The 7,472-nt window shown below is 45.4% G+C and overlaps 1 non-coding gene across 1 annotated transcript; it reads left to right on the forward strand.

Annotated features, from left to right (window-relative positions):
• Positions 1-4,974: 4,974 nt before the first annotated feature.
• trnas-acu (transfer RNA serine (anticodon ACU)) lies at positions 4,975-5,056 on the forward strand. Its single transcript has one exon. It is a non-coding gene; the product is annotated as a tRNA-Ser (tRNA).
• Positions 5,057-7,472: the final 2,416 nt, after the last annotated feature.

Below are 7,472 nucleotides of genomic sequence, written 5' to 3' on the forward strand. Positions count from 1 at the left end.
TCTGTCTGTCAAACGTACCCCAAAGTCGACTCTGAAAGGCCTCGTTTGGAAGCTGTCTGTCGTTATTCAACGCGCGAGAGTTGGCACCAGAGGTCCTCAATCATGTTTTGGAGCAGTTCGCACGTTAATGGCTCATTCAATCAGCAACAGCAATGAAAACAACATACACTCTGAGAGGAACCTCCGGACCTGTGCTGTCATGGCGTCGCTAGTATTAAGGTGCGCCCCGAGATCTAAGCCATGTTGGAACTGAAACGGAGGAATCGACAGAGAGGCTACAGAATGACATCGCATCCATTTGGTTTTCTTTAATCACTGACGAGCAGGAAAATGTAAACGGGGAGGGCGAGTGTGGAAGCGTCGCAATTGCAGCTCTGGTGAAGCTCCTTCTTTGTGATTCACTCCGCAAACAGAGACGTGAAGGTGACTCAGGCATGAGAGCTCTTCACATCGAGAACAAAAAGCAATCAAGGGCAGTTAGCACCTCTTCCGCAGTGGCGGTGGGGTGAGGTAATTACCTTTTGAGTTCTGTGACTATGTTCAGAAAGTGCCTTTTAGATTGAGGTGAACAGAGACTCCATTTCTAATAAGCACCATGGAAGTTAGCAAAATTTATTGAGTCGCTTCTCGTCGATTCCCGCACAGGTTGGTACCAGACTCAGTTGGTATCCATGTGGCTCATGTCCAGGAGTGAACATCTCTGCAGCAAATTGCACGGTTAAGGTAAAAGGCACGGAAAGTGGCATCTCGAACTGGCTCCGAGGTCAGAGCTTCCTCACGATGTGATCTGTCGTTCTCGGAATGTAATGCGACCTCCGGTTTTAGGGTAGAGAACTTTCATTGGTACCCTTATTCTGCAAAACAGACACAGTGACTGAAACTATGCTGCACGGTATGATTTGGAACACGGCCTGCTCAGCTTTGTGCATTTTCCTTGTAGTCCGGTGTGTTTCGTGTTCCGTGTAAACGTGAAAGTCGTCCTGTTTGGTGAAATCATTTAGCAAAACAAGAATCGAAATTGCAGTAACGTCAAGCAGCTCATGGTTATTTGACCAAATCATAAGCGAACATATATTGTCACGCACTCACAGATACATTTGTAACTGAAAAGAGTCTGAGAAGATAGACTCAGCTTACCATTGATTTTTGTCTGGATTGATGAGCTATCATTATCTGCTGCCAAATTGACATTGTAGCCGGGCACATCCCAGCAGATGTGCGAGTCGGAGAGGGATCATGGAACCCTTTTCATGTGACTTTGCATCTGTTGTTTTGCAGAGGCACAATTGGAAATGCAAGAAAACGGGCAGTGCGCCGGGCTGGTAGTGTGGCCGGATGGTAGTGTGGCCGAGCGATCTAAGTCGCTGGATCCAAGTTCCAGCCTTGAAAGGGACGTGGGTTCGAATCCCGCCACTGCCATTTCTGCTGTTTAACTCCAATGCTGCAGCTTGTTAAAATGCTGTTTCGGTCCCCACTGTGTTGATGTTGAAAACAAAAGTAAAATGGGTTTGCTTGCCGGGGAATTAATGCTTTTGCACCATTACACAAAAGATGCAGTATTTTGACACCCAACGCTGCTTGCACAGATATTGACCCCTGGAAACAGCACTGTACACTCTCCTCGAGTCTGGAAAATAATTTGCTGCATTCCCAGTCTTACGCCTCTTTTCATTTCATTGGCTGCTGTTCTTCACTGAATCCGATTCAGCAGATCTTGTCACTGAGTCATTTCTTTGTATGTGTTCAGATCATGTAAGCAAAATATCACAGTCCATAACCCAGAAGTCAGACCATACTCAGGGAACCGTACTCTGCTCTTGAACATTTCATGAACACCAGGGAGAAATATCGATGCTCTTCAAAATTTACTCACCTGTTTTTCAGAAGCAAGATAAAAAGTTCCAGGTTTCTGCTTTTGTTGTCACACGGACCAAGATTGTAAATGCTGGAACCAGTTGAGAATGTCCGCTCTCCCACATCCATTTTCTCCCTAGGAAGTGTTAACTTGATGGTCTGAATTGGATTCTTCTAAAAAGAAGATTATTTTTATCCATTGATTTCTGTTTGATGGGCCCACTAGGCTCCCTCTGGGCCTCTGTATATCGCTCTGACGACAGCAGTTTCCCGCAATCTTCAGATTTTTGTAGCAAGTACCTTCGAGGATGACATCAAAAGATGTTCGCTGTGACTGTGTGATACTCTACCAATGGAAACAGCTCTATCAATGGAGGCAGCTCAGTCCGCTGGAATGGGATAATTTCTGCAATGTATCCTGCGGATCAGATACAGTGCACTTTATCATTCAGATCATACAGAGTGAGAGCGCTCGAAAAGGGCAATTGGACACTCGTACCTGTGTCTGCTCGGGAGTTACAAAATATGGGTTAATGCGGAAGCACTGCGGATTTGATTAGTTTCAAGTGTTTACGTGAGGCAGGAAGCAGAAAAAGACAGACTGTGAAGCGATTGGGATCTGAATACAGGAGCAGAAAATAGGTTGCACAGCACAGACGAGAGCTTTGAAGTATTGAATTCTGATTGATGGTCCGATCATGCTTTCACTAGGCCACGCTGATGCAGAAGATAATATGTCAACGTCTCTTGGAATTGAGATGTCATAGGCAAATATCACCGTTACACTGCTGTAAATTCCTTTTTCCAATGTGACGACAGTCTGTGTGTAAAATAGCTTAAATATTTAATCCTTTCACATCAACAATTCCATTCCATCTCATTGTGTTGTATTGTCTTCTTCCCACGTTACCTGTTATTGTGCCTGAAGTGAAGTTGATTTGCTCCTTCTGCGTGTCTTTTACAGTCTAAGTGATATGATGCATTTGTACTGATCCACCTTCTGACAGAATTTTCCATTTCACTTCAGCCCGCCCTAACTTCGGTATCTGATACCATTCCCATTGTCTGGGTGTTTAGCGCTCGTCTCAGATCCAGCCTACCCTCACCCAAAATAAATGCAAAACTCAATCACACTGAGATCACTGCAATCAGGGGCATCTTCACTCCGAGGTCATTGATTACTCCTGGGAGAAAGTTAGGACTGCAGATGCTGGAGATTTGAGTCGGGAGTGTGGTGCTGGAAATGCACAGCAGTTCAGTCAGCATCCGAGGAGCAGGAGAATCCACGTTTCAGTATAGCCCTTCAACAGGAATAAGGCTTATGAGTCGGGACTGAGAGATAAATGGTAGGGGTGCAGAGTTGGGCAGAGATAGTTGGGAAAGCGGTAATTGGATGAAGGTGAGGGAGAAGATGATAGTTCAGAGGGAACAGTGATGGAATGGGTCCAGAGGTCGGTGACAAGTTTGAGGCTTGGGACTTGGGGCAAGGGAAATGAGGAAATTGTTCAAATCCACACTTACCCAGTGAAGTGACGGAGTCCCAAGGCGGAATATACGGCGTTCGTCCTCCAGGTATTGGGTGGTTATTGTTTGGCGCTGAAGGAGGCCCAGGAGCTGCACGTCTTTGACGGAGTGGGAGGGGGAATTGAAGTGTTCAGTCACGGGATGGTGAAGTTGGTGGGTGTGGTGTCCCAAAGATGTTCTCTGAAATGATCTGCAAGAAGGTGTCCTGTCTCTCTGATGTAGAGGAGTCCACATTGGGTTCAACGGATGCAATAGATGACCTTGGATGTTGTACAAGTGAATTTCTAACGGATGTGGAAGGATACCTTGGGCCTTAGACGGAGATGAATGGAGTGATGTGGGCGCTGCTTTTACCCTTCCTGCGGTGGCAGGGAAAGCTGCCAGTAGTGGGGTGTGGGTTTATTGAGGGTTGTAGACCTGACGAGGGGCTCGTGGAGGGAATGGTCTTTTCAGAATGCTGATAAGGGTATTTAGGTAAATATATACCTGATAGTGGGGTCTGTATGGAAATTGCAGAAGTGCTTGAGTCTGATGTGGTTCATGCTGAGTTTGGTGGGGTGAAAGTTGAGGACCATGGGGTTCTGTCCTTGTTGCGGGAGGGATGAGATTTAAGGGCGGTTGTGAGTGAAGTGGAGGAGATGCACTGGAGATCAAGGTCAACCACGTGGGAAGGAGACCAACTGGGACTTTCTGAGGTAGAGTTGGTCATCCTGGGAAAAGATGTAGTGGAGGCGGAGGAATTGGGAATAAGGGATGGTGTTTTTACACGAGGTGGCGGAGGGGGTGTAATAATGGTAGCTGTGGGAGTCGGTAGGCTTGTAGTATATCTCTGTCATTAATCATTCGCTGGAGACGGTGATGCACAGGTCCAAGAAGTTGAAGGAAGTTGCCAAGGAGATCCAGGTGAATTTGACGTTGGGGTGAAAGGTGTTGGTAACGTTGGTGAACAGTTCAACCTCCTTGTGGGAGCAAGAAGTGAGGCCAATGGATTCATCAATATAGCGGAGTTACAAGTGGAGAGAGGTGCCAGTGTAACTGCGAAAGACGGACAATTCCACATATCTGACAAACAGGCAGGCATAGCTCGGTCACATGCAGGTGCCCATGGCTACCATTTTGGTTTGGAGGAAGTGGGAGGATTGGACAGAACAGTTGTTGAGCGTGAGGACCAGTTTAGCCAGGAGGATGAGGGTGTCGGTGGAAGTGTACTAGTTGGGATGGGGTGAGATGAAGAAACAGAGGGCTTGGAGACTTTCGTCATGGCAGATGGATGTGCAGAGGGACGGGATGTCTAAGGTGAAGATGACGCGTTGTGGACCAGGGAAATAAAAGTCTTGGAGGAGATGAAGTGCTTCGGTGGTGCCACAAACGTAGGTGAGGATTTCCTGGACTGGGGAGACAGGAAGGTGTTGAGGTAGGAAGAGATGAGTTGGCTCGGACAGGCGCAGGTTGAGACAGCAGGTCATAGGAAGCAGGTAGAATCGGGCAATGCGAGGTTCTTGGACAATGAGGTTGGAGGCTGTGAATGAGAGATTCTCCAGAGATGATGAGGTTGTGATGGTCTAGAGATTAGGTTACAGGCACGCATGCATGTCTGACGAGGTGGCCGAGAGGTTAAGGCGATGGACTACTAATCCATTGTGCTCTGCACGCGTGGGTTCGAGTCCCACTCTCGTCGCTCTTTTTGGATTATCACAGCTGTCTTATTGAAATTGGAACTCCAATGGTTTGTTTATATGCATCGACGGTATTATAAAACCTCAAACAATAATTTGAGCCTGTTGGCTAACTGCATTGAAATGTAGATTGAAATGGGACAACGAAAAGGAACGCGATTTTCTTTCCCAAGTCAAGTTGCTGTGACCTTTTATCGTATGAAAGAGATCCAGGAAAACCAAATAACGAGAGATGCGATGTGCATCTTTAATGCAATGGTCCTTAATGAGTGTTTTGTCATATGAAATCTGGAGCAGGTTGGGTAGAAGTGATTCATCTTGGTGCGAAGAGCGCAGAGAGACACCACAAAATAATAGAGATATTTCAAAAGGTGCAGGGGTGGGTGTAGCGACACAAAAAAACTGGCTGTGAATGCTCAGGAGAGAATTGCCGATGTGGGTACCGTGCATTGGCACGGACAGACTTACACATTGGTCTCGCCCTTTCCCCCTTGTTCTCGCCATTGATGAAGGCTGAACATAAGACACAGATAAGCACAAAATGTGGGAAGCAAGCTCCCTCTCGTTATGCACACACTGGAATGCATCACATTGAACTATGAAAAACTGGAGAAGTCAGCATGTTAACTGCAGCAAGTGAACGTAAACTGTGGATCAATAACCACAGATTAATGCAACATAAACATGAAAAATGATTTAAAGTGTCTTTAAACGCATGTCATTAACAGACATTTCGTTCTAATACCCGACATGCCTTTCATGGGAAATCATGTCTCACAAACTTGATTGAGTTTTTTGAAGAAGTAACAAAGAAGGTTGCTGAGGGAAGAGCAGTAGATGTGATCTATATGGACTTCATGGAGGACTGATTAGGAAGGTTAGATCTCATGGAATAAAGGGAGAACCAATCATTTAGAAACAGAACTGGCTCAAAGGTAGACGACTGAGGGTGGCAGTGGAGGGTTGTTTTTCAGACTGGAGGCCTGTGACCAGTGGAGTGCCACAAGGAATGGTGCTAGGTCCTCGACTTTTTGTCATTTACATAAATGATTTGGATATCAGCATAAGAGGTACAGTTATTAAGATTAGAGATTACACCAGAATTGGAGGTGTAGTGGACAATGAAGAACATTAACTCAGATTGCACCAGGATCTGGACCAGATGGGCCAATGGGTTAAGAAGTGACAGATGGAGTTTAATTCGGATAAATGCAAGGTGCTGCATTTTGGGAAAGCAAATCATAGCAGGACTTATACAAATAATGATAAGGGGAGTGTTGCTGAAGAAAGAGACCTTGGAGTGCAGGTTCATAGCTCCTTGAAAGTGGAGTCGCAAGTAGATAGGACAGTGAAGAAGGCGTTTTGTATGCTTTCCTTTATTGTTCGAAGTATTGAGTACAGGAGTTGGGAGGTCATGCTACGGCTGTACAGGACATTGGTTAGGCCACTGTTGGAATACTGCGTGCAATTCTGGTCTCCTGCCTCTTGGAAAGATGCTGTAAAACTTGAAAGGGTTCAGAAAGGATTTCCAAGGATGTTGAAAGGGTTGGAGGATTTGAGCGTTAGGGAGAGGCTGAACAGGCTGGAGCTGTTTCCTCTGGAGCATTGGAGGCTGAGGGCTGACCTTATAGATGTTTACGAAATTATGAGGGGCATGGATACGATAAATGGACAAAGTCTTTTCCCTGGGATCAGGGAGTCCAGAACTATAGGGCATAGGTTTAGTTTGAGAGGGGAAAGATATAAAAGAGACCTAAGGGATAACGTTTTCACACAGAGCGTGGTACGTGTATGGAATGAGCTGCCAGAGGATGTGGTGGAGGTTGGTACAACTGCAACATTTTAGAGGCAATTGGATTGGAATATAAAGAGGATGTGTCTGGAGGGATATGGACCGGGTGCTGGCGGTTTGGACGAGATTGGGTTGGGATATCTGGTCGGCGTGGCAGGTTGGACTGAAGGGTCTGTTTCGATGCTGTACATTTCTATGACCATATTTCAAGGTGGATGACAACAATACCAATTTTGTTTTGAAATTGAGATCTATTTCATCATTTTACACAGCGACCAAGTACAATTTAAATAATACAAATAACGTTCGCTCACACGGAATAAAACTGTGATTTTATTACAAACATTGTCCTTTTTAAGGAGCAGTAACTCAACATGAAAAATAAGATGTAATTTTTATTGAACATAGGTCAGTTAACACCATTATCTTAATTCGCATTGTCTGCAATATGCACATGGTAAATAAGGTTAAAGATAGAAAGTATTTTGGAAATAATGATTCGGTGGTGACGAAAAATAAGATTAGGTTCTCATGATGCGGATATTCCACCAATGGCTCCAGTGGTGGAAATGGTCACTGGGCAGTATTTCTATGGTGGTATAGAGGTGTGTGAGCTGCCAGTTTTG

The sequence above is a fragment of the Chiloscyllium punctatum genome, chromosome 16, assembly GCF_047496795.1.
Source record: "Chiloscyllium punctatum isolate Juve2018m chromosome 16, sChiPun1.3, whole genome shotgun sequence".
Taxonomy (NCBI): Eukaryota; Metazoa; Chordata; class Chondrichthyes; order Orectolobiformes; family Hemiscylliidae; genus Chiloscyllium; species Chiloscyllium punctatum.